General features: G+C 45.2%; 1 long non-coding RNA gene across 1 annotated transcript in view; it reads right to left on the minus strand.

Annotated features, from left to right (window-relative positions):
- Positions 1 to 3,912: 3,912 nt before the first annotated feature.
- The window catches only part of LOC138525555 (uncharacterized), a 56,557-nt gene continuing 32,542 nt past the window's right edge, over positions 3,913 to 27,927 (minus strand). Inside the window, exon 2 of the long non-coding RNA XR_011283353.1 lies at positions 3,913 to 4,261. This is a non-coding gene — a long non-coding RNA (uncharacterized lncRNA). The remainder of the gene's footprint in view (positions 4,262 to 27,927) is intronic.

Below are 27,927 nucleotides of genomic sequence, written 5' to 3' on the forward strand. Positions count from 1 at the left end.
TCGATGTCTGTAGCTTGCCAAGTTCCAACCAAGTGGCACTACAGACCCAACATCTGTCCACTTTTCCCCGGCTGATAAAGTCCAGTGTCACTGCCTGCAGAAACCGCATGGTTGTGGGAGGATAGCTCAAGGGCAATATGCTCATCTTGGAAGCAAGACGACGTGGAGAAATACAGGTTCGATGCCCGCGTCCGCGCTTAGAAACCTGTAGGTACTAAGTACGTTAAAAATAATCAATTACAATTACAAAGAAGTGCCCACCGGTGGGTTTCCCACCACTCTGCATCAAAGAACTAGTCATGAGGGTCCAGACTTGCTCGAGGTCCATAGGCCAATTCAATACTTGGGTCCAAATCACCGGAACCCATCCTGTCATCCATGCTGCGGCTGCAGCCCTGAAGAATCAGCTGCCAACATACAGAGAATAGACAAAACCTGGCACCAAATTCTGCCACTGCAGCCATCAACACCGAAGGTCATCGATGAATATCAAAGGACTCATACTCACCTCCCAAGCCTTATCGATGTCCATAGTGAGATTCAGATTCATGGGATATCCAAAGCCAGAGTAGGAACTGACCAAGCAGACCACTGCCACAGAACTTTACTGCTTGGATCCCTGCTCCTGTTCGACAGCGACAACCCAGTGACTTCTTCTTTCAGAGGGGGTACATCTTCAAGGTCGACGTTGTGTAAGGGTGAGAGACTCTGCCACTTCTCCTTCTAAGTCACCCAAGGTACTGTGACAAGGAAGAGGGGCTTCCTCCCTCTGGGTCCATCCAGGGAACTCGGATTTGTCTTTGGCCCAGCTCCCCTGTTGCTTCCCAGGTACTTTGGGGGTGGTGGAACCTGTAAAGAGAAAAGCAAACAACTAATGAACATTTAGGGATTGGGCATAAATATCAAAGGAAGGTATAACTTACATTGTATTGCAGGTTGTTCATATGCTGGATTGCCACAAATAATTGCATTTTACCCTGAAAAGTATTCAGCCTGTGTTATAGAGTAAACTGCCTGCATTTCTACAACAGTCATTTTAAAGTTAAACAGTGTTTAGTAATTTTGGTGCATTTTATTACAATTACCAGTTGGTGCATTTTTACCGAAATTCACCTAAACCTAATTGTATCTAATAAAAGAACTGCGTTAGCACATAATGTTGTTTGTAGAGATACATTTGTGGGGGCTTGGGGATTCACTGTACCTAAGAACAAGCCTGCATCATTTCCCTTGAGTTTCAGACTTGCTTGCTCATCCATTTCTACCATTTGAGACCCTTGGCTGGGGTTCCTCTCTGCCGCTAGCCAACCATATAGTGGGTAGTACCAGAGACACCACACTCCCGTCTTTACAACTCTTAAAATCCCTCGTGATTGACTCTGCTGGCTAGGGATGATGGTAGTTGTGGTTCATAACAACTGGAGAGCCAATGGTTGCACATCTCTATTTATTGCAATGATTCGAGTCCCCAGTCTTACCACTCTTCTCATTTGCCAATTACCCAATCCTTGTTGCACACATTATACAATTCATGCATTTTAGAGATTGAAAGTAAGAGAGTAAAAGAGAGCTAGATAGTTAAATATTTTGACAGTGGAACTGTGAGTACTTGAAGTGTGAGATGCCTGCTGAGGCCAATGCTGGGCGTGTGGGTTTGAGACCAGCTTTTTGGACCTGGTAGGTATGTTCATGTTTATTGTGACATCTATCTTTTGGTTATGGCTTTCGCATTATGTCATGCCTTTATCATGCCCTTCTAGGCAATGTATTGTTATATGTGTCTTGATTGTATGAGCTCCTAACAACTTGCTCTACATTCTAATTTTTACCTAATACTGTATTGCTTCTAGGTGTCCCACTGTGATGATTCTGTCTGCTAGGAATGGCTCCCAGGTATCCTCTGTAATTTTTGACCTTGTTTGTCTCACTGTACTTTTATCCCACTGTACATTTGCCCCTCTGGGGTTTTTCTCCCACTTTGATTTCACCTGATGGTGACCAATGCAATGAATGGCGTGCCATGGGTTTCCTCCCTGATGCCCAATGAAATTCACATGACTGTCTACTAGATGTCAAACGCTGACATCCTATCAGGTACAGTTGTTCGGAGAGAGCCCACCAGGACTCTGCCCTCTGTGCAATCCCTACACTGGCCACTCCTCAGGGACTATTCTCACCCATGTCTACATGGTCCGTGAGCTGCATGCTCCCTAGGTCTTGTGCCTTTGCTCCCCCACTTTCATCTAGGACCTATTCAAGGAACAATGTCTGCTGTCAGAGATATCAGCCCACACCACGTTGCATCAGGACGCCCCTCACAAATAGCTTACCCAAAGGGCAATACAGCTGAGACATTATCTCAGGGGCACAGCTACCGAGACATTGCTGTGGCCACATGGGATCCCAAGTTGCTCATCGGGCCTTCCACTAACTTCCCTGCACTAAAATTCTCAACGCATATGCTTAAATACACTATACATAGCAACTGATCCACTCACAAAAAGCAATTGAATAACCCTGCCTGCAGAACCGAACTGCAGATGTCAACGCATATCGAATCAATGTACATATTACTGCACATAATACGCAGCTATTAAAACTAGCAAAACTGTTTAACACATTCTGATTTAACAGATCAGTGAATAATCACAGGGATTGCAAAGGAGTCTTCAATGTCTTAAGCAGAGACACATCCGTCAGAATTGTCACACCCAAATATTGCCGATTTTGACTTTATGGTTAAAAGGTCTATAATGTAACCAGTAGATCAAGCCTCGCCTCTCCACAGGTGTTTCTCCAGTATTACATGGTATACATGTTGGTGCACTATAACTGCAGACATTTGCTCAGTTTATTTCTTAGCACTCCCAGTTTTGACAGATGTGGGAAGATCAAGATGATACAGTGAGTTGCACAACATTCTTGCTAATCGTCAACAACCTTTTCATTTTCTTTTACAGTGTTTTTAATGAATGTAGCAGGATATAATGAAGGCTGTTTATTTCCATGAGCTCCCACATTTAGGATACAAGGACACTTGAGAACAGGATGCTGCGGTGTTGTGTCCAAGATTACTCCATGTTGGTAAATGTGGAAGCTCGCATTGGATCCCATATCTTCTGCTTCCGAAGTTGGCAACCTATCCACCAGGCCTCTTGCACCCAACTATTTCCCTTCCCATCCAATCTTAATTTCCCCTCTCCCGTTTCTACCCTCCGACCGCCTCTGTGTTCTCCTCCTCCACCCATGTATCTTTGATCAGAGGGACATGAAAGGCAATGGTGGGAATGGGTCTTTTGAGTCGTGGATGGAACGTGGTAAGAAATCTGTGAAGATTTCAGTTGAAATAGAGGGTGCGGGTATGTCTCTAAGGAATAGATGGGGCATACGTGTGTTTGACAGGGTGGGATTGTGCCTTTAGGGGCGTGGCTAGAAAGTGCTGCTCTGTCTATGTGGGGATTGTGGGTGGGTGAAGAGTGGGGGGCTGTCTGTATGGGAATTTGTAGAATGTAGGAATGTGACTGATTACGTAGATGGGTGGTGGGGCATACCAGTGGGCATGGGAGTGAGAGAGTGGGGTGTTGGAGTGTAGCTGTAGGGGTGATCATGTTCCTAGATTGTAGACATGTCAATGAGGGATTCATGATGATGGATGGAAGTTTCCTTGGCGGCACTCTGGTCACCAGTGGGATATATCTATGGTGGTTTGGGATTGGTAGCATTTCAGAACGTATCTGTGGGGTAAGTGGGTGGGTGGAATATGGAGATGAACATTTAGCACTATTGTTAAATGATGGGAAGGGCAGGTTGTACCTATGTTTGTGAGGAAAATACAGTTTGAAGATGAGCTAGATATTGACAAATCAATGTCTAAGCGGTCTGATTTGCACTAATTGTTAATCCTCCATAATATCATAGTTTAATGAACTTTATTGATAATAACACATCAGAAACTATTAGAGCAAAATATCATTAAGGTACTAGCATTGTGAACTTGATCAAAGCGAGAGATGTTGCAATAAAGTGTACAGTTCTTGTGACGCAGTATGTTCAGAAGGCTACGTATGTAGTATTTTTGGTTGCATCTGCTGCACATTTAAATTATATTAACGCCAATATGTCAATGTGACACTTCTGTGATCTGCAGAATATGTTTCATGTTTTACACCACAGTGTCTTTGTTTGCTCCGCTCATGCGTTGGCTCAACAGGATACATCAGCTCCGGACAAGCTTCCTTTGATTTTCTTGGCTTGTCCGCATCTATTGTGGAAAATGTAACGACACAGAAATATAACTAGGTGATAAAAAAAACAGTTCTCATACCATATACCATTAAGCGTAAAAACATACATCATAAGGAAAACCCCCCCAGAGCATGACTCATTCTGAAAATAAAAACTCAAACTTTTGACTGCAACTAAAACATTTGGCATTTCTATAACCATCGTCGGAATGGCCGGTTTTCATTTAAAATAATTTACTGCAGCCCATTGTTGGCCATATCCACGTCTGGGCATCGGCTGCCGAAACAGTTGATCCAAGTTTGGATTTCCTCTAATGCCCTCCATGATGTAAAGGTTTTATGGACATTTTCATAGCTCCTAGTTAACAGGATTACGCAAGACTTATTTGCTCTGTGAAAATCACTGTCTCCCCCATATCAAATCTGCATCATTTTAGTTTGTATGTTTCAGTGTGTAGAGCTTTCTAACGTCACCCGAAACCTCCCTGAACAAAGGAAATTATTTATTTATTTTTCCATGGGATCAGCGCTCGGTTTTAGTAATACATTATTAGTATGAATGCCGCTAACACATTTATAGTTTTCTCGATGTACTAGCAGTGAACACCCGTTAGTAAACATGGATTGCCAAGTCCATTCCTCGAGGGCTAAATCCACTGCATGATTTCAGCGCGGGCGCAGAAAATACATTAGAATACAGTAAATCTTAATGGGATTCATTGACATAACAACTGTTATTGTCAAATCCGGTGTGGCCACATCTCCTAAGGATTGAACTTGGAAATCACTGCCTTTTTATACACTTATTATATCAAATGTTTTTTCTAAAATCTTTGTCATCTCTTTAGACTCCAGTTCTAATAGGTTCTGGAGAAACACATATCTCTTTATCTCTCCATGATATAAAGAAAAACATGAAATATTTGAGCTAAAGTACCTTCTACCTTACATGGAAAGGACAGTGCACGGTTTTATAGGAAATGTGTGACCAAACAGAAGGCAACACGAAAGACTGGGTACCTCTATCTGGCTCAGAAGTCCAAGTGAATGTGAAATACTCTTTTTACGTATGGTAAGGGGTATTTTATTCCTCACACATGATCGCTCTGTCATCCTCTTTAATATGTGCTGTCTTGTTTCCTCTACTGCAAGTTGTAAAGACTGGAGGGGGTAACTATAGTCCTGCCCTCTATATGGCAGAGTAGAAGCAGAGAGCACCCCAGCCAAGATTCTTTATTGTTGGTAGCAACGGACGAGCAATCAAGGCTTAGCACTTAGGAGGTGATGAAGGCTGGTTCTTAAGTACAGTGTAGTCCCCACCTCCCACAAAGGAATGCCCACACACTATGTTAGTGATAACACAGTTCTTTATATAAATAAGGCTTTGATTATGTACACATCCAATTACACACTTTGTGCTCAGACAATTCTATAATGATAAATATATACCGTCTCTATGTGGTAGTACAATTACTCCTTTGATTCCATTCAAATGCATCAACTGTAGATAGTTTCAAATAGCATACAAATCAATTGGCTGAATACTTTGTGTTGTTACCTAGACACAGTTCTGTGTGTGGACCACCCCCCCCCCACCTGGGAAACCTGTAAGTAATATAATAAACAAGCCCAGTCCATATATTGCTTTTCAGAGTCTTATCTCCTTCTAAAATTGTTCTTCCACCCCAATGTACCTTGTTTAGTAGAGTTCGATGTCGGGTCGTCGGTGGATCCTTCTTGAGTGAACTCCCTTTAAGGCAGGAGCCAAGGATCGTAGAGATCCCTCAAAAAAAAGGGTGAACAATACCATTGAGGCAGCAGCTTCGGTCCTGGTGGTGCTTGTCGACAATCAGTCGTGGACGGCCTGCTAAGATGAGGTATGCAGTGCATCTCAGCAATGATAGTTAGTTGCCGCAAAGAGTCAATGAAGAACTTTGGCCCTGCAAGGGCGTCAGGTCGTCGGCGTCTTTGTGGTCTTTGGGTCGCGGGAAATCCACCGGTGGATTCTCCTTGGTTCGTCGGCGACATTCTCGGGCGGGACAAAGCAGTTGACGGTGATGAGCAAGGGAGTCCTTGATTCAAAGTGTTCTTAAGCAATGGAGCGTTTTGGATCCGGTCGTCGGCGGCACAGCGTCAAGCTGTCCCCGCTTCTGGGCAACACAGCTTTGACGGCCTCCAGCAGTTACGGCGATCCTCCGAACCCTGGTCCACGGCAGAGGACTTCAATGGCCTCGATGTCCGGGTGCTTCTCTTCAGTTTCCTCGGAGGTCCCCATCTCCGGTCGACAGTCTTTTGAACGCTGGCTTCCAGGGAGCCTTGGTGAAGGTTAGCTGGTGCACGATGTTCCCTCATAGCTCAGGAAGAGATCTCCTAGCCAGGTCCTCTCTTGGGTCAGTTCTTGGATACACGATAGCTTTCGGATTGCGTCGAAGGAAAGCAACAGCAAAGCATTCTTCTTCCAGCTGTGCTTCAAAGTAAGCATCAAGTTTCGACTTCAGCTTCAGAACAATTTCCATCAGTGAGAGGTCCCCAGATATACTGGTTGGTCTCTCATTCATTCTGTTGGGTCACACTCAGGCAACACATCATCGAGAAGGGCATTCATGCAGGCAGGCAGCCAATCAGGCTCACAGTGCATTCTGGCCATCCTTCTCCATCCAGACACTCACAACAAGGAATGTGGATTGATATGATATGAAATGATATGATATGATATGATATGATATGATATATGATATGATATGGCATTCATAACACGCCTATACACAAGTGTTTCAAGGCGCGACGAGGCAAGGGAGGGGGAATAAGGGGAAACAGACAACGATCCTACTAGGTCAGATCGTGCAAGTGCATGGGAAGGGGAAGGAGGAGAAGTGCGGGGGGAGGGGGATGAGGACAGTGCAGTACAAGGGATAAGAGCAATAAATAAATAACAATAAATAGAGGAACGGCCAGCAGGTGGCAAGTGAAAGGGTAAGTGCAGACATCCAGTGGTAAGTGCAGAAGGGGGAATGTAGGGATACCGAAACAGTCACCAGGAAGGCAGTGCAGGAGTGTGACTGGCGGGGGAGTGGACCTGGTCCCGAGGTCAGAGGGTGGTCCAGTAACCAGTGCCATTTCCGTGTCAGCCAGGAAATCACCAAGGGAGAGGAGGAGAAAAGGCAGATGCGAAGAGAAAGGTTTTGAGGTGTTTACGGAACCAAAGATGGTTCTCCTCAAGTGTTAGGGAAGCAGGGAGGCTGTTCCAGAGGGAGGCCCCTGCCGAAGAGTGAGATCTAACACCAACTTGTTGCTTGGATAAGCGACTGACCCTGAGGGAATTGGAGGCAGATGAGCAAAGAGCTTGAGAAGGAAGGTATTTAGGAAGAGAGAGTTGAAGGTATTAAGGCCCCAGGCCCCAGAAGGACTTGTGGATGATGCAGAGGGTTTTGAACATAATCCTCGCAGCCACTGGGAGCCAGTGCAGAGATTTCAGTCCTGGAGAGATACGATCCCTGGGCTTGAGGCCAAGGACAAGTCTCGCAGTTCTGTTCTGGATAAGTTGCAGTGGTCGGAGAGTAGAAGCAGGCAGATTTAGAAAGAGGCTGTTGCAGTAGTCCAGCATCGAGAGAACCATAGCTCTAAAGACAGTGAGCTTCTGGGGGAAGGAGAGGAAAGGAAGAATACCTCTGAGGAGGTGCAGCTGGTAGTGTGACTTCTTAGAGATGTCAGAGATGTGCGGAGAGAAGGAGAGTGTAGAGTTGAAGATTGGGACAAGTACCCAGCCATTCAGCACTCCACACTACATTCATACCAGTTTCGGGCAGGGCTGTCTCAGTCTTTGTGTCACATACCAGAAACCAGACACCCATAACATGAAATGCATATTGGTCACACACTCCATTCACCCAGGTCCCACCCCATGGGTGGACACACAACATACAGTCATTGGGAAGGCTCCAGCTAGTCTGGCCTGGAATTCTCCACAATACCATCTGTGGAACTCCCACCCAACAGCAAGTCAGGGGAAGGGACAGAGTCCAGGCTTCCCTGGACTTTGGAAAAACAAGGTAACAGGCAATAGAAAGCAAGAGGCCACAGGGGCCATCTTGTCCTCTATCAGGAATCAACTGATTCCAATGGCAGGGCCTGGATATCCCAAAAGGGAGGATACTGAGAGCACCTGTCAAATTCAGCATGGGGCTGCCACCAGCTCATACCCTGCTCTGTGGGCCACACACAGGTGCCCAAAAACATACACTAGGGGTACAGGGTTGTACCCCCACCCATGGGTGCCATAAGGCTATCCCAAAGGTCTGTTCACCAAACCAAAAAGAGGAAGAGCTGCACTGCCAGGAGTCCCACATGGACTCCTGTGCAGAAAATAACACAGAACACACATGATAAAAGGACTACAGGACAAGAACATGGAGGCCCTGTCCCTCCAATGCATTTCCATCATCACAGTCGCCCCCTCCAGACTGAGGTGAGGGTGGTCTAATCTCCCACAAGATTGACACACTCATCCAGACGGTCAACATACATTCTGGAAAGGCCTTCCACATTATCATGACTCTTCCCTGGCCTATGCTCAATGGTGAAGTCTAGCCCTTGAAGGCTAATTGACCACCTGAGCAGTTTCGGGTTTTCACTCTTCATCTGCATAAGCCATTTTAAGGGCTTATGGTTGTTTGGACCTTGAAGGTAGACCTCGTAAGGTAGGGCCTAAAACACCTAAGGCTCCAAACGATGCTGAAACATTCCTTTTAAGCAGTGTGCCACCTAAGTTCTCGACCCTTGAGTTGTCTCCTGATGAATATTGTCATCTAACTGGGACAAGACAGCTCCAATTCCGGTGTCTCAGGCATCAGTCTGAACAATAAAGGGTTTGCTATAGTCAGGCGGACACAACACAGGTGCCCTACATGACTTTCTTTCACGCCAACAGAGGCCCTCTGACAGTTTTCTGTCAAATTAACCTTCCTCTGTTGTTTTGGCAAAGTCAGAGCTGCCAGAGGGGCTGCTATGGTTCCATAGTCTGCCATGAAGTTACGGTAATAGCCAGTGAGGCCCAAAAAGGCTCTCACTAGGGTTTGAGCAGTGGGAGTCTCCCAGTCATGTACATCCTGTACCTTAATGGCGAGGGGTTGGATTAGACCCCCTCCTACCTCATGACCAAGATAAGTGACTTTCCTGTGAGCTATGTGGCACTTGGTGGTATTGATAGTGTGGTTAGCCCTTTTTAAGGCCTGCAACACCTTATCCAAATGAGACAAATGTTCTTCCCAGTTGGAACTGTAGACAGCAATGTTGTCTAAGTAGGCCACACAAAAGGTCTCCAGCCCACTGAGTGCATGGTTGACTAATCTTTGGAAGGTGGCAGGTGCCTTTTTCAACTCAAAAGGCATGACTCTAAACAGGTAGAGTCCCTCAGGTTTTGAAAACGCAGTCTATTCCTTGGCATGGTCCATCAGAGCTATTTGCCAATAGCCTGAGGTTAGGTCAAAGGTGCACACAAATTTCGCAGCACCTATGGTGTCCACAAGCTCATCAGCCCTGGGCAATGGGTGCGCATCTGTTTTGGTGATGGCATTGACCCCTTGGTAGTCCTGACAGAACCACCAATCCCTGGTACCTGCCTGGGAACTTGCCTTAGGGACAAGGACCACTGGACTTGACCAGGCACTGGTTGAGGGTTCAATAACACCCAGATCCAACATCTCGGGGACCTCAGCCTGGATGTAGTTCTTCACAGTGTCTGACATCCTGAAGCATCTGCTTTTGACAGGTACGCTGTCACCAGTGTCAATTTCGTGCCTGCACCATGGGGTGAGGCCTGGTGTCAGCGAGAACAGAGGGGCATGCTGCCGGAGCAAAGCCCTGCAGGCCCTCTGCTGCTCTGGTGTCAGATCTGAAGAGAGATGCCCTCCCTCCACTGAGCCATCCTGAGTGTTGATCTGCAGCAAATCAGGAATGGGCTCACTCTCATCCTCTTCTTGCTCTGAATCTAGCAAGAGGCATGAGACTTCTGCTTGCCTATGGACAAGCTTGAGCCTGTTGACGTGGAATACCTGAGGGGCTAACCCCAGGGACACCCATGTCTGCCAGATAATTGACTTTGCCTATTTGGAGATGTTCCTGAAAGGTCCAGTCCACTTATCTGCCAAGGCTCGAGGCTTGGTAGGCTCCATCACAAGGATCTCCTGTCCTGGAGTCCAATCCACTTGTGATGCTTTAAGATCATGCCAGTATTTGTTCAATTCCTGGCTTGCCTTAAGGTTCACTGTCGCTTGGTCCATCATCTGTGTCATTCTCTGTCCGAGGTGTAACACAAAGTCCCTTACTTGCTTGGCAGGACCTGGATGGGTGGCTTCCAAACCTTCTCTTATCAATGTTTGGGGCCCTTTCCGGGATGTCCAAAGAGTAACTCAAAGGGGCTGAAACCAACACCCTCTTGAGGTACCTCTCTCTAAGGGAACAGCAGGAATGGTAGGAGGAGATTCCATTTCCTCCCTAGGGACTGTTCCAAAGCACCCAGCATGCCCTTGAGCGTTTTGTTAAATCTCCCAAACAGACCATTAGTCTGGGGATAATAGGAACTGGAGAACATGTAGGTTACTCCGCACTCTTTCCACATCATTTTCATATAACTTGACATGATGCTGGATACTCAAATGCATATTGGTATCACACTCCATTCACCCAGGTCCCACCCCAAGGGCATACCCACAACATACAGTCATTGTGAAGGCTCCAGCCAGTCTGGCCTGGACTTCCCCACAATACCATATATGGAATTTCCACCCAACAGCCAGTAAGGGGAAGGGACAGAGTCAGGGCTTCCCAGGACTTTGGGAAAACAAGGTAATAGGCAATAGAAAGCAAGAGACCACAGGGGCCATCTTGTCTCCTATTAGGAATCAACTGATTCCAATGTCAGGGCCTGGGTATCCCAAAATGGAGGATACTCAGAGCCCCTGTCAAATTCAGCATGGGGCTGCCACCAGCCCATACCCTGCTCTGTGGGCCACACACAGGTACCCAAAAACATACACTAGGGGTACAGAGCTGTACCCCCACCCATGGGTGCCATAAGGGTATCCCCAGGGTATGTTCACCAAAGCAAAAAGAGGAAGAGCTGCACTGCCAGGAGTCCCACGTGGACTCCTGTGCAGAAAATAACACAGAACACACATGATAAAAGGTCTACAGGACAAGGACATGGAGGCCCTGTCCCCTCATTGCATTTTTAGCATCACACAAGTGATATTGTCTTTGTTGCTACTTATAATCAATGTAGAATCTATTCACTAATATGCATCTTACAATGTGTTAGAAACATGTTTAAGTCATTTAATTTAAGGGCATGTTGTGTTTTAAAATAAGGGATAACTAGATTCTGGGCCTCCTGTGCTAAAAGGCAGCAATGCACAAAGGAAGTATACTCCATTAATAGTTCCTTTTCAATGAATGGCTTCAAAGTGTCACAGAAAAGTGGTTAAGAAAAAAAGTGATCGGAAAGTAATGGGCTACATTGTATTCTCCTCTGGCAGCTGGAATTCTGCTTTATGCTGACTCAAGCAGTAGGCATTTCAGTAGTGATGTAATTTTCTTATTGCATTTGAGTATGTTTTCTGTATTATAACTTAATCCAGAAATAATTTACTGGCTTTATTAGACCATGGAAGGCTGTCAAGTATTATAAATAAATATGTGCATACACACCTGCATACATAAATACACATGTATGGAATAATTAGGCCCCATGTTTACATTCACCAGACAAAGCCATTACATTATGACCTGCGTCAATTAATCTTTCTGCCGAGGTAATCCCTGGGCCTCTCAAGTAATGAAAGAACTGCATTTGAACTGTCATCCGGCTATATCAGAAGGGCCTGAGCTGAATATGAAACCCTACTAGGAATTGGTGTGCAATTACCCTTTATCATCCGAACATGAATTCTGCACGAATTTTGCTGATTTTGCAGAATCTGACAACAACAGAAAGGCAGAAATTACTGCATTGTATTTTTGCATACTAATACCATGTCAGCCAAACTGGAGAAAGGTCTGCTGGTTGTATTAAAGGAAACACAATTTTGCAATATTCCGGCAAGAATTGCGCTATGTGGACATTGACGATACATTCAGAACATTTTGCCACACTTATACAATTGCATTTTCAGGAAACACATCATTCAATTATGAAAAAAGCAATCTATAATAACTAGGTCATGATCTGACCAGAATTTATGAATATATCCTTACAGACCGGGGGAGGATTTATTATCGCAGGATAGTTACCCGGTCCCAAATTATGGCAAGATTCAAAGCTGATAAACTGATAAAACTGATAAAGATGACGCTGCGAATGGGTCATTATTCCAAGTGGTAATGACCCCTCTGGAGTTTTATAAAGCTACTAATATATATTTCTAGTAGTGATTAAGATGTTGGCATTGGGGTGGGGAAGTAAAACATGTTAGTTTAATTATTAAGTAAAGTACAGAAAGCGTGCTAGAAAATTAAATGTGGCTTAATTTTGTATATTTAAATAACGATGCTGTTTGGGGCTCATTACGAATATCGCTATAAGTGGTAACATTGGAGGTAACTGAGTTACCTCCAATTTTACCACTATGCCAAATTATGAGTTTTGTCTTTGAGTGGAAGATTTACCTCCAGCAAAATCCTGGCAGTAAATCTTGGCACTCAACGCCAACAAATCATCAGAATTATCGAAATTACTGCAGTGGTAATTCTGTCACGGTATGTCATGAGCCCCCTTTTCACGAAGCATTGGTATCGATGGAGGCTCGGCTGCCATTGAGTTGTTTCGCCACGTTTGAGCCGTAACGCTAGGCTGCGCGCTAGTCTTTGCCAAGATGGCCAACTCCAGGGTTATCAGGGCTCCGACTCTGCGGGCAACTCGCGTTGCAACTTTGCTCTACTCTGCTGGTTAATACGCTGTGTTTCTCTCTTGGCTCTGCTGAGCCCCCCTGTCCTGCCTTGGGCCTCTGCCCATCCTTTTTGTTCCTTATGTTTCTTCCGTCCTGTTTCTTGCTGCGGACGGCCCCTTTTTGCCAGGCTTTTCGTCTCTTGTTCTCTCTTGCTCCTCTGGGTCCGTTCTGTTTTCACAGATCCCGGCGCTCTGCCTCCCTCTGCACTTACCTTTGGCTTCTCTCTGGGTTTCTGGACCCCTTATCCACTCTTGTCCGCGTTCCCCTCATATGCAGGTATCTTCCGTTCCACGGCGGAGGAAATCCGTTCTAACTCCACCTGGTCCTCGTGGATGCTTGAAGACCAATCTCTTCCTCTGAAAGTCATCAGGGCTCCCTTCTCCGGTATCGAGGAAGTTTGTTTTTTTTTGCCTAGCTGGCTTTTTCCCCTCTGGTTATCGTGGATCCGGGGCCACTGGTTTCCGGAATTTTCCGACAACCATTGTGGCGTTGTTTCGCCGGTAGACCATATCTACTAAAAAAGAAATCCTACAGTAAAGAAAGAAAGAAGAAGGTTAAGAAGGTAATTTCTTCACGTGAGGAGGAGGGGGAGGAGACCGAATTGGAAAGTGACCTAGACATTGCGGACAGACCAGAGATTTGTGACAGTTTGCAACGCCCAACACACACCAATATGGCGACCCCGGAACAGATCCAGGAACTGGTCGCCACAGTCCAGTCTCTTAATGTAGAAGTTCGGAAACTGAACCAGGAAGTGCAGAATTTAAAGATAGAGAACAATGTACTCCGTCAATTGGTGGCTAATAGGGAGCCACGCAACTCCGACCTACCATCTCTGCCACTGGCTTCAGGAAAGTTTGATGGTACGCCAAAGGCTCTCAAAGAATTAATTGAAGCTTGCAATGTGCACTTTGCCTTCCGTCCCATCACTTTCGCTACCGTACTTAGCAAGGTGGGCTTTGTCATTTCCAACCTCACAGGTAACGCACTTGCATGGGCCAGTCCCCTGGTTACCACCGACGATCCAGTCTTACGAGACTGGGATGCCTTCCTTGCCCAATTTAAGCAAACCTTTGAAAGGCCAGAAATGAAATACATGGCTTGTGAAGAAATGTTGGAAGTACACCAAGGACAGATGGACCTCTTGACCTACATTACAAGGTTCAAACGATTAGCAATAGAATCTACCTGGTCCGAACAAGCCAAGTTCACTCTTTTCCTTTGGGGGCTTAAAGAGGAACTAAAGGATTAATTGGCCCGGGTCCCCCGCCCGGTCTCTTTCTCTGAACTTGTTTCAGTCACTCTGCAGATTGAACATCAAATTAATGAACGCAGACAAGAGAAGAAAAAGGGAATAATCTCTTTCGGTTTCCCAGCCCCCTCACAGACCCCTGCACCTTCTTCCGGAACCTCCGTAAAGGAAGAACCCATGCATATTGGATCCATCAGGTCCCTGTTAACTTTAGAGGAACGGAAGAGACACCGAGAAGTGGCCCTCTGCATGTACTGCGGATCATCAACACATCTCCTGCGGAACTGTCCAGATGTCCCACCAAGGCGTTCGGGGAACGGATCGCCTCGAACCTAGGGGGGACCATGGTTCGAGGAGTTTCAGAAAGTCCCTACGTATCTCTCTCGATAACACCCTCCAGTCAGACAGAAGACACACGCCTGATGGTACTTACCCTACAGTTGTCCTGGAGAGAGCGTTCTGTGGAAACCATGGCACTGATTGATTGTGGGGCTGCGGGTAATTTTGTGGACACTATGTGGGCTGAAAGAATGGGCATCAGTCGTCTACCCAACAAAGAAAACATGAAGGTTGAAGGGGTTGACGGCACCCCGTTATGCTCCGGTCCCCTTACTCACTCCACAGAACTCATTCAAGTTACCATTCAAAATCATAATGAGAATATCTCTTTTAAGATTATCCGAGCTGCACACTTTCCCAATATTTTGGGAATACATTGGTTGCGTCAACACAACCCTACAATTGACTGGACCAAGAACTCTCTCAGCTTCCTTTCTATACATTGCCATCAATTCTGTTTGGAATCCTCCCATTACCAAACAGCAGTTGTACAGTCGGCTGACTTGCAATCTCGGAAAATCCACTTGATTCTACCATAATTCCAAAGTTATTACTGAGTCTTCATGGAAAAGACTGAACATGATCTGCCTCCCCACCGTCCAGAGGACTGCACCATAGACCTAATCCCAGACGCATTAGTGCCCTTTGGCAGGATGTTTTCCCTTTCTTCCAGAGAGAAGGTAGTTCTTAGGGAATATTTGGACGCCAATCTCAAAAACGGCCTGATTCAACCATCGAAATCTCCTGCAGGGGCCTCTCTGTTTTTCATAGCCAGAAGGGATTCCACAGAGCTTCAGCCCTGAATAGATTATCGGGGACTCAAGAAAGTGACCATTCAGGACTGTTATCCGATGCCACTTATATTCAACATCCTGGAGCCTGTAAGAGGTGCTACTATATTTTCAAAGCTCGATCTGAGAAATGCATACCATCTCTTGCGCATCAAGACAGGGGATGAGTGGAAAACAACGTTCAGGACACCGTATGGTTTATACGAGTATAGAGTAATGCCTTTCAGCCTGGTGAATGCCCCCGCTGTATTCCAGAGATTTATGGACCGCATTTTCTCGGATTTGTTGTTTCATTTAGTGATCATCTATTTAGATGACATCCTAGTCTTCTCAAAGAATCAGCAAGATCATTTAGTTCATCTCCGCGAGGTACTGGACCGACTTCAAGAAAATCATCTACTTGTGAAACCCAGTAAGTGCAAGTTTCAGACTTCTTCGATTCCCTATTTGGGGTTTATTCTCTCCCAAGATGGAATCAGAATGGATCCAAGGAAAGTTTCTGTCATTATGGATTGGCCGTCTCCCGCTAACATAAAGGAGGTTCAGAGATTCTTGGGGTTTACCAATTTCTACCGAAAATTCATTTGAAACTTCTCTTCTATGGTGTTTCCTCTAACCTCTCTTTTAAAGAAAGAGAACCAACCTTTCTCCTGGACCTCGAAGGCGGAAACAGCATTCCAAAGCTTGAAGTAAGGTTTTTGTTCGGCTCCTGTTCTTGTCCAGCCCGACCAAACTAAAAGGTTTATTTTGGAAGCGGACGCCTCTGCCAACGCAGTGGGAGCAGTGCTCCTGCAAGAAAGCAAAGGAGAAGAACACCCCATTGCATATCTCTCTAAAACGCTCACCGTCAGTCAAAAGAATTACTTGGTGATCGAGAGAGAGCTGTTGGTGATCAAGCTTGCATGTGAAGAGTGGAGACATCTACTGCAGGGTGGGGGTAATCCATTTCTCACCAGGACAGATCATAAAAATCTCAAAGATTTACAGAATATGGAATGCCCCAATTCCCGTCAGGCTAGATGGGCACACTTCTTTGCCCAATATGACTTTGAGATTACGTACATTCCAGGCAGTCAGAATATTATCGCCAATGACCTGTCCCGTCACTATACTGCCGCAGATTCTTCTGTTTCCAACAAGGAAAGACTGTTGCCTCAACAGGTGTTCATTGCCTCCGCTGCATCATTCCTCTCGCAAGTGAAGTCTGCTACAGCCTGAGTTTCTCTATCTGTCCTTACTTCACCCCGCAATCAGATTGAAATGAAAGAGAAGGGTTATGTTTTGTAAACACAAAACTGTTTGTGCCTCAACTCGATCTACAGCACAAGGTCATGTGTTGGTGTCACGATCACTTAACCGCAGGTCATAGGGGGAGAAAGACCACAGAAGAACTGGTTCGGAGATCGTTCTTTTGGCCTAACATGTCCTCTGACATCAAGAGATACATTCAAGTATGTTCCCAGTCTGCCCGCAGTAAGAATCGATATCAAAAGCCCATTGGCCTCTTGGAACAAATTCATTTGTCCAAGACCCCCTGGGAACAGATCTCCACTGATTTCATTGTAGACCTTCCCACTTCTCGGGGGCACACGTGTATCATGGTTACAGTGGACTCTTTTACCAAATTGGCCAATTTTTCCCCATTTCCAGGATTGCCATCTGCCTCTCAGATGGCCTCAGTGTTCATGCGTGAAATCTTCCGTTTGCACGGATTACCCTTGAAAATAATCTCGGATCGTGGAAGCCAGTTTACCTCCAAATTCTGGACCGCCTTGTGTCAGAAACTGAACTGGGTATTGAAAGGGCATTGTCCTCGGGATTCCACCCACAAACTAATGGACAGACTGAGAGATTGAATGGGACTCTTGAGCAATATCTTCGCTGTTACATCAACTATACCCAAGACAACTGGTACTATTTGTTGCCTACGGCTGAATTTGCCTATAATAATGCTACTCATTCAGCCACAGGTCTAAGTCCTTTCTTTTGCACATTTGGGCTAAACCCGAGGACCATTTTGCCTGTCTCGACATCGGATACCGTCTGCCCTACCATTAATGATCGATTACAGCAAATTGTGGCAGCTCATCGTACTGCCAAGGAAACTTTGACTCAAGCTCCCAGTCACTACAAGCAGTATGCTGATCGGAAACGCACTGCAGTACCCCTAATCGAGGTGGGTTCACGAGTTTGGTTGTCTACTAAGTACTTACCCAGATGGGACCACCAGACCAAATTGTCTCCCAGATTCGTAGGTCCTTATACTGTGATCTCCAGGATCAATCCGGTGGCTTTTTGCTTCAAGTTACCCAAATGTTTGAGGAGGGTTCACCCGGTGTTCCATTATTCTTTGCTACGCCTGGCTCAGGAAAAGATCCCCAACTCCTCTCTGGTTCGCCCCCGGGGTTAAGGAGTTCAGAGGAGGACGTTTATGAGGTTGAGGAGATCAAGGACTCTCGATATCGCCATGGGAGATTGGAATTCTTGTTGTCCTGGAAGGGGTATCCTTCCTCGGAAAATTCTTGGGAGGCCAGCTCTGATGTACGCGCTCCACGCCTGGTGAAGATGTTTTTTTGGGCTCATCCTGGAAAGCCGGGTTTTGCCTGTATTGGGGGGGCATACTGTCATGCGCCCCCTTTTCACAAAGCATTGGTATCGATGGAGGCTCAGCCACCATTGAGTTGTTCCGCCACGTTTGAGCCGTAACGCTAGCTGCGCGCTAGTCTTTCCCAAGATGGCCGCCGCCAGGGTTATCAGGGCTCTGAATCCACGAGCAACTCGCGTTGCAACTTTGCTCTACTCTGCTGGTTAATACGCTGTGTTTCTCTCTTGGCTCTGCTGAGCCCCCCTGTCCTGCCTAGGGCCTCTGCCGTCCTTTTCGTTCCTTCTGTTTCTTCCATCCTGTTTCTCACTGCGGACGGACCCTTTTTGCCTGGCTTTTTGACGCTTGTTCTCTCTTACTCCTCTGGGTCCGTTCTGTTTTCACGGATCCCGGCGCTCTGCCTCCCTCTCCCTCGGCACTAACCTTTGGCTTCTCTCTGGGTTTCCGGACCCCTTATCCACTCTTTTCCTGGTTCACCTCATATGCAGGCATCTTCCGTTCCACGGCGGAGGAAATATGTACTAACTCCACCTGGTCCTCGTGGATGCTTGAGGACAAATCTCTTCCTCTGAAAGTCATCAGGGCTCCCTTTTCCGGTATCGAGGAAGTTCGTTTTTTTTTGCCTACCTGGCTTTTTCCCCTCCGGTTATCGCGGATTCGGGGCCACTGGTCTCCGGGATTTTCCAACAACCATTGTGGCATCGTTTCGCTGTAGACTATATCTACTAAAAAAGAAATCCTACAGTAAAGAATGAAAGAAGAAGGTTAAGAAGGTCACTTCTTCAGGTGAGGAGGAGGGGGAGGAGACCGAATTGGAAAGTGACCTAGACATTGCGGACAGACCAGAGATTTGTGACATGGTACTACTGCAAAAAATGTCCCATTGGGTCCAATGGACCCAAAATGAATGGGGATTTACACCACTACCACCACTTGATCAAGCAGAAATTCTGCCTAAGTGGCAGTAACGCTAAATCCGTTTTGTGGTATTTCAGAGGATTTTCCTCTGAAATACCTCCAAACTCGTAATGAGGCCCTTATATGATAAGGATTGCCATTGCAAACATGACTGAACTGGGACAGATTTAGATTGAGCTTGCTTTTGCTGCTGCTATATTAAAGTCGTTTTTTTTGTTTTACAAACAAAGCAGTTTCATAGTTTATCTTTTACTTAGTTGTGAAAAATTAGATTGGTGTGTCATGTTGAAAGAAATGCTTGGGAATGAAATTTCTGTTTCTTGACTGCAAATAAAAGTTTTCAGTTATTTCACTGTCTACTTCTGACATTTAAATGTCTGCAATGCAGTCAAAGACAGCAGTTATTGTCTGAATTCCGATTATTCTGATTGGTTGAGAGGAGGCTAATAATGACCACCATGAATTAATATTGTGTACATGGTAGATAAAGCCCCATGCACACTTCTGTTTATTTTTAGATTCACAAGAGTCAGATTTGTGAAACATCAGCAGTGAATTGGGTATTATTACTATGAAGTAGTTTGACCATCAATATTTGCATATACAATACATTGACGCATCAAATAAGGCATGCGAAAAGGTGTTGATAAATCTTTGAAACAATTTAATAGGAATCCGTGTTTAAATAATTCTCAGCCGTATATATGCAGGTATGTATTTATTTGTATACATTTTCTCTGTTTGCATGTATCGTGGAGTTCTCTTTCTGCTAAGGAGACCGGTGATGGCTATAGATCCCTGAGAGTACCATGTTGCCATTCTTTGGGTTGATTGACGTGGGTACTTTGACAATGCTGTGATTATCTATGGCCAGCCTTCCTTTCTTGGGCTTTGGGGACAAGCGAGGCAGTAGAATCGTGCCTGGTAGAAATTACGAGCGGGATGGTGAGTGAGCAAGGACTAGTGCAACGTACTTGCTGGCACCCAGGTAGGCACTTTTTCCTGCAGTAAGCGAGTCAGAAAATTAAATGTGGCTTAATTGTGTATATTGAAATAACTATGCTGTCTTCATATGGTAAGAATTGCAATTGTAAACATGACTGAACTGGAACAGTTTTAGATTGAGCTTGCTTTTGGTGCCATATTAAAGTGATTGTTTTTTTTTAGTTTTTTTTTTTACAAAGAAAGCAATTTATCTTTTGCTTAGTTGTGATAAATTAGATTGGAATGTTGAAATATCACGTTGAAAGAAATCACGCTGGGGAATGACATTTCTTTTTCTTGACTGCAAAGAAAAGATTTCTATTGTTTCCCTGACTACTTCTGAAATTAAAATGTCTGCAATGCAGTCAAAGACAGCAGTTATTGACTGAATTCCAAACATTCTGATTGGCTGAGAGGAGACTAATAATGACGTCCATGTATTAATATTGAGTTCATGGTAGGTAAACCCCCATGCACACTTCCGGTTAATTTTAGATTCAAAAATAGTTAGATTTGTGAAACATCAGCACTGAATTGGGTATTATTTCTATGAAGTAGTTTGACCATCAAGATTTGCGCATAGAATACATTAACACATCAAATAAGACATGCAAAAAGGTGTTGATAAATTCTTTGACACAATTTAATAGGAATCCATTTCAAAATAATTCTCAGGTGTATATATGCAGTTATGTATTTGTTTGTTGCAAACTGGTGCCTTGCTGATAGGACCATTTAGTTAATGGGGAGGCTCCAGAAATCAGACTGTCACTGGGAAGATATCCCCACAACAGGGTTGCAGTTCTCAGGAAGTTCCCTTGCCCACATGGTAACGTCCACAAACTGTGCCTAGTCCTTTCTCCAGTAGAATACCTGTTTAGTTAACGCTTTTTCTCTCAGACCCTGGATCTGCCAGCACTATAGGGAGAAAGAGGATTACCCATAAAAGAGGCCCTCAGGGTGTATGGAAGACAGAAAGTATAATAATAATGGGAAGAGGGCAGGTTAAAAGTGCTAAAAAAATTAAAGTGAGGAGGAAGAGTGCTAAATGAAGGTGGAGAAGACACTGGAGAGGAGATATAGAGTAGCCGCAGTGCAAGGCAAATAACACATCTGACCCTAGGAGGAGCCAAGAAGGCAGGAACTATAGTTACAAATTCATCTATCAGGCTCTTGTAGTCTGTGCAGCAGCATAAGTAGGTAACTATTCAGTTATGGCGAAGGGTCATTTAGGCAGGAAAGTTGTTCACATGGTTGGGTTTTTAGTTGTTGCCTGAATCTTCATAGAGAATCTTCGTGCTGCACAATGGGGGGGAGGAGGTTGCCTAGGCAGGTGCCTTCTGCACAACTAGAGTGTTGACGCAGGCACTTTATTCTGAAAGTGGTAGGTGGCAGTTTTTTACAGTTATCGTAAGTTCTGGAAGGGTGGTATCCACTGATGTGGGCAGACGTCTAACGACAAGGACTTAAAAACAAATTTTTTTTTTCAGTAGAAGCCTCGGAAAGGCTTTCGGCACTGGTTTTCATGTTATCAGAAATGCTCATGTTTAGAATAAGCCCAACCGTTTATTTCAGATCAATTGAAAGATGAGGATCAGGTTTGGGGTGAAGCCCAGGTATAAGCTATTCGATCTGGCTGCCATTACCCCTACATTTGGTCCATCTCCTGTAGACCTACTCATGTGTCACCAAATGTATCCCACTCTTCGTCATACCTGAGGCCAACAGGCAGAGGGCCTTCTTATATGGGTATACTGGACAAAGCACACTTATATTATACAAATAATAAAAATAAATAAGTAAAAAAACTGTCAGAAGGGAAGTTCATTCAGTGAATACGTTTCACATGATCTGCCCGGAAATGCAAGGTAGAGAGTGCAAGGCAGATGGATGGAGGATGGGTCAGCATGCCTTTAATGGATGAACAAGCTCAACTGACTGGTCCTTGCAAATTGCACTATATAACTAAATAGTGTAATATAAAAATTAAATAACCTGCAGAGAAATTTAAAGAGACAACAATAAACTAATAACAATCATATCTATATTAATACAAGTCCAAATGTGTGGCTTTGTGGCTTTGCAAAGCGTCGTTCCTTATACAATTCCACACCGTTTCACCAATGTGCACAACATTTTTCATAGTTTCCTGTTAGGAGCCTCTGGACATTACTGGCTAAATGACATTTGGACACCCCACCCCTTTCCCCGGATTTCAGCACATTCATACATGAGACGGTTGCCTGAAATCAGTGAAACATCAGTGTGGTCGTAGAAGGACCGGCCGCAACATGAGGAACAAAACCTGAGGTCCCTGTACATGGTAGATATACCCCCATGCACACGTCTGGTTAATTTTAGATTCAAAACCACGTTTCAAGGCCCTAGGACTCACAGTTTCTGAAATATTTACACCGGAATGCACTGCAACAAACGCCACCATGCCAGGGTGAGGCGACAGGTGGGGAGAGACCACAGAATGTCCTAGTATGCAGCAGCACACCAACTATCGCCTCCCACCAACATCTGCGCCGGGGTATGTCAGCCAGCCACATGCACCCATTATCACTGCAGTTTACTTCAGGGTGCAAAGCGCATCAAGCAATAAGTAAATCGGATTAGTGACCTACAGGACCAATGATTTTCAACAGTTGATGAGAGTGTTATCATGACAGTTTACAGAACCCGTTCGACAGAATGGGTACTTTTGCTAGTGAAATATAGAAAATGATAAGCAGACAATCATAACACAGAGTCTTAACAGGTATCCTGAATGCGTAGAGGATAAAGCTTGTTGGGTAATAGTCACTGAATTAGTCTACTTTCTATGAGAGTATATTTACAAACCTTGCAACGTTAGAACTAATTGGAACAGAATGCACATGTTTGTCACTATTAACAAGACCTGTAGACATGATTGCATAGTGCTCGTACAAAGACAGCATCAAGGAAGGTGCTGAATGCCCTGTTGCTTCACAATTTCACAATATCAAACCCAAGGGAACAAAAGAAAATGAAGAAATCATTTCTAAGATATGCATGCATGCAATACAGGCTATTCTATATGGTGTACATGTTGCTTTCAGAAACTGTAGGACATAAACATACTCATACTGGATTCAAATTAGGAATATTTCCCAGAAGACATCTATTGCAATTAAAATAAACTTTCAAACAGACATTTTCCCAGGGAATAAAAGCCCTTCAAACTTGCATCCCCGAGGAAATGGTCTTAACTGAACAACATTTAACAGGTCACCATTTCCTTGAAAAATACATTCCTGCTGCTCGATGTACTGCCTTATGCAACACATTCCAAAGCGGGCATCAATGGACAGAAAGATGATCTGATTTGGATCAGTGAACATTGGTATCTGTGAGGTTGACACTTTCTGGTCAAGCCACGTAACAATACTTTGGAGGTGAGAATCCGTCTCAATGCAAATGACCATGCAATGTTTTAGCTGTGGTGAAGCAGCAAGCATGTTCCTTTCGTCATTTCTCACAAGGAAAGTCCTATGAGTGGCCATCTTATTTTGTGAAATCAATGGTGAAGTATTATGTAGTGTTGCAAGGTAGAGTTCTTCAGAACTTTCAACATTTTTGGGAGAGGGCATGTTTGAAGGGCCTCTATCCTGGTAGGATAAACTCCAATCAGAATTTAGATTGTTCACTGTGATCCACAGACATACTGTTTGTGGGTAGGCATATCAGATGCATCCTCCCATACTTCCCTAGGCTTCATAAACAGTACCCTGGCCATATTCTCACGTATAATGTCAAGAATAAACTACACAAACAGCCTATACCTAATTATGTCAGACTACCTAAAGTATTACAACACAACCATAACACAATGGCAAGACTCCTATTGAGAATAAACAGGAGGGAACACATCATCCCCAACCTTCAGAAGCCTACAGTGGTTACCAGTGGAGAGAAAAATCAAATTCAGAGCAGTCTGCATCTCTCACAGAGCACAGCATGAACAGGGAGCGGAAATCCTCCTGTAACAAATCACACCCACGCACCAAAGAAGGACATTAAGATAAATCAGCAACACAAATACAAAATCAAGTGACTATGAGAAAAATAGGTACAGAGGTACTGCCTTCTCTATCCTCATAGGAAAACTATGAATTTCAGTCCAAAAAGAAATACGAAGAACAGAAGACCATCTGACATTTCCGAAACTGTTCAAAACGTGGCTATTCAATACACCAGGAAATCCTACAGCTATAAAATAGGAAGAAACCAACTAGTACAGGACACCAAAGCGATACCACTACTGCACAACCTACGTTTTTAACAAGTGACACATCAAAATGAACACAATGACCAAAACACGCTTTAAGGAACAAAACAACATGACTTAACAACTCGTCAACGGAAGACACATCAAAATGAACACAACAATGAAAACATCCAATAAGAAGCAAAACAACAAACCTCAAAACACAGGAACACCACCTGAGCAAACCTTCGCAAGCGTATACATTTTTCCTCTTAAGCTACCACCAGAAAATACAAGACTCACACGGGGAATGAAAATACAATCAGAAACAAAGTTACAAGACAAAAATAAACACACAAACAAAACCTTGTCCAGGATATCTGTCCAAAGTATCCAACTAACTAACAATCTCACTTTTCTAACAGTTCACACAGCACACCTCAACTATTGAGCAACACAAAATACGACTAAATTGAATACTTCGACCTATCACAAATTAGTACAAAATCTACACCTCTATAACCAATTGATAAAAGCCACCCACAGAGCACAGATTCCCCTGCCATCTCAGAACCCCTATGTGGAAAAATAGACCTCAGGGGACAAACACCACAAACTACCCAGAGAACTCACTCAGACAGACACCAGTTGCTCCTGGCTCTCTGGCACCAACCATTGAGCAGAGTGCCTTGTCTTTCCCTGCTATACCTCTAACTCCTCGCCCCCCACACTTCTTCTTTTAGTTCCACAGGTCTGCTGGAGACCATAAAAATTGCATTGGTGGGTGTTACAAATCTGAATAACTTAACATAAAATGACATAACAAATATCAGCCCAAAACAAGGATTTTGTTGATTTTCAGTGTTTATATTTCACTGAGGGATTTCTCAATTAGAAGTGCACCGTAAGTGCTGTTTTGCTGGTCCTTCTGCTGGTTGTGGTACTGCAGAACTCGAGTAAACTACTTGCGGAGCACTAACGTGGTTGGCCCCTCCCACCCCAGCTACATAAAGGACAGCCGATTGCCTCAGCATGCGCGCATCTAGAAGTGCACCGTAAGTGCTGTTTTGCTGTTTGCTGGGCATGGGGCTTGGGGTGAGAAGGTGAGAAGGGTAAGCCAGCGTACTCGTATACATTGTAAGCTCTTTAGAATAAGCTCTTTAGAGTATGCAGCCTTGAGCACAATGGAGAAACAACTTGTCCCTGGCTAGCATTTGCGAGAAGTACAGAAAACAGAAGCGTACTTGTATTCCGAAGTGCGTCTGAAGCTTATTGTTGCTGTTGGCATTACTCGATGTAGAACCCCTAGTAGAAATGGATATGCCAGAAGTAAGTGTAGGTGAAAGTGTAAACAATACCGTAAGCACCAACACTAGCACTACCCAAACCTACACTAACCTATCCTCCGATTTGGTGCCTCTGCAGCTGGCAAATAAGGAAAATTAGCTTGCGCTAGCTTCTAAACTGAAATCCCCCATGCAGGCTTATTCCCCCCGGGGCAACCGCACTTGCATACCCAAAACCATAACTAAATGTGGTACTTAGAGTGGTAGTGAGAAAAAACTTGCTATCATGACTATTATCCTAAAGAAGATATCACAAAGGTTTTTAATGCTTTAAATGTTGGAGAAACGATGGATAAATATTAAGGATGTTACTGATGTTATTGATGTCACTGATGTCACTGAAACATTTGATGTCAGTAACACCATTGATAAAGAGATTGCGGCACAAGAGATCTTGTGTGAGTTAAACACGCTTCTACCTTGTCTTGGTACTAAACTAACTCAAAAGGTTATTTGTCTTAGCCGCAGATCAAGCAGAAGTGAGGGTCACCTAGATCAGCTAATAGAAATTGGTCCAGTTGGTGATGGGACCATAAAAACTGGATTGCTGCAAGTAGCAAGCACCAATGTAATCTGTACTAACCTGAACAGGGAAGCAGTAAAAGCCAACTCTTGTCCATTCATTACATGTAAGCACAACCAACTCCAGGCTGACTGGTTGTTAGATCAGACATCAGCCGTGTCCCCTGTGGTGTGACTGTCCATACTACCAACTGTTTTACCAACTGTTGAAGACAAGATGGTAGTGGATACAAGAGTAAGCCTCGGTTGCAGAACAGGCACAGAAATAGGAGTCGACATATTGCTCACGCCAGCAATTGGATGCAATACACAACATGATAAGAGTATATCAATTGAGGGGCGTGGCCTGGAGCTCATGGTGGAAGGAGGCTGAGGCGCTGAGCTCTGGACGAGACGCCGCATTTTAATCCTTTCCCGACCGCATACAGGAAGTTTGCAGGCGACAAACTTAATCAAACAGTGGCGGAACCCATTGCCGACCAGTGACAGCAGTCCTGAGGAAAATTGGGGCTGGGAACATGAGAATCTAGCCCAACACGGACCCTTCCCCCCCTCCGCCCTCCTTGCATCCAAGATGGTGGCCTCCAAACAGCACTGACGCCGCCTGGGACCCCGTGACGGAATGCCGCCTCTACGCCTATCGCTCGGGGGAGAGGGAGAGAAGTGATCCAATGGAGCACGAACCCCGGAGGCTCCGGGGAAGAGCGCTCGGAACCCATAACCCCAACGTCACACGGGGTGTTGTGGCCTGCCCGAGTGCGCTGATAAGTTGGAGCGGACTCAGACCCTGCATCGATACTAAGGCCTCGCGGCCTGATCGGGCGGAGCGTGGCTTTCCATCCACCCGCTCCGCCGAACATAATCGGACCATCATTGGAGAGGGCCACAGAAGGGAGAAGACCTAGACCTGGACCCCAGACTGGCCGGAGGCACTCCGCGGGGCTGAGCGAGGCCCCCCCCCGCACAGACACCTGGCCCCAATGGATGTACATGGAGTGCCGCAAGAGGGAGTGGACCTGTGCCTGGCCCCAACGGAGGCGCACGGATCACGCATCAACAAGAAAGCACTACCGAAGGGGAGACAGAAGTACGCCACTGGCTTGGGGTGAGAAGGCACTCGATCCCCCGCAGGCGGACCATGCTGGCACACCAGTGGCGTGGAACGACCGTTTACAAGGTGAGGAGTCTGGGGGGCCCAGCAATCATTGCAAAGACATCAGCAGCCACCTCCACGCCTCCGTGCCTTGCACTGTTTAACCACCCACCCAACACACCCTCCCCAGATCCTACCACGGGAAGGAGACCCAGACTCCAACGGGGAGATAAAGCTTCCAGCTCCCCCCAAGACCAGTGCCTGGGGTATGTCTAAAAAGTATCAAACACCCTGGTAAAAACCTACAGGACATCGGCACCCGACGCACTACCCCTCTACAGAGCGCACCCCTGCCACTTTCTAGTGGGGCACCATCACCTAGTACTTACCCGATCCAACCAAAAGCAGCAAGCATTATTACCACCCCCCAAGACAGGCCCGGCACTGTATATCCAAGAACTTGCCATGTCCTCCAGAAACAAACCAAAGCCCGCTACAATGGACAATTATGTCTCCACCAAACCCAAAAGCACGGCTGACCCGCATCCCTCCACCCCTGAAACTACTCAACCAAGAAACGTGGAACCCACAGAAAACCAGGCCCAAGTGCTGGAAGCCATAGCGTCTCTGCGCACATTTATAGACTCTAAAATAGATGAA

The sequence above is a fragment of the Ambystoma mexicanum genome, chromosome 7p (genome assembly GCF_040938575.1).
Source record: "Ambystoma mexicanum isolate Mex_15411 chromosome 7p, UKY_AmexF1_1, whole genome shotgun sequence".
In the NCBI taxonomy this organism is placed as follows: Eukaryota; Metazoa; Chordata; class Amphibia; order Caudata; family Ambystomatidae; genus Ambystoma; species Ambystoma mexicanum.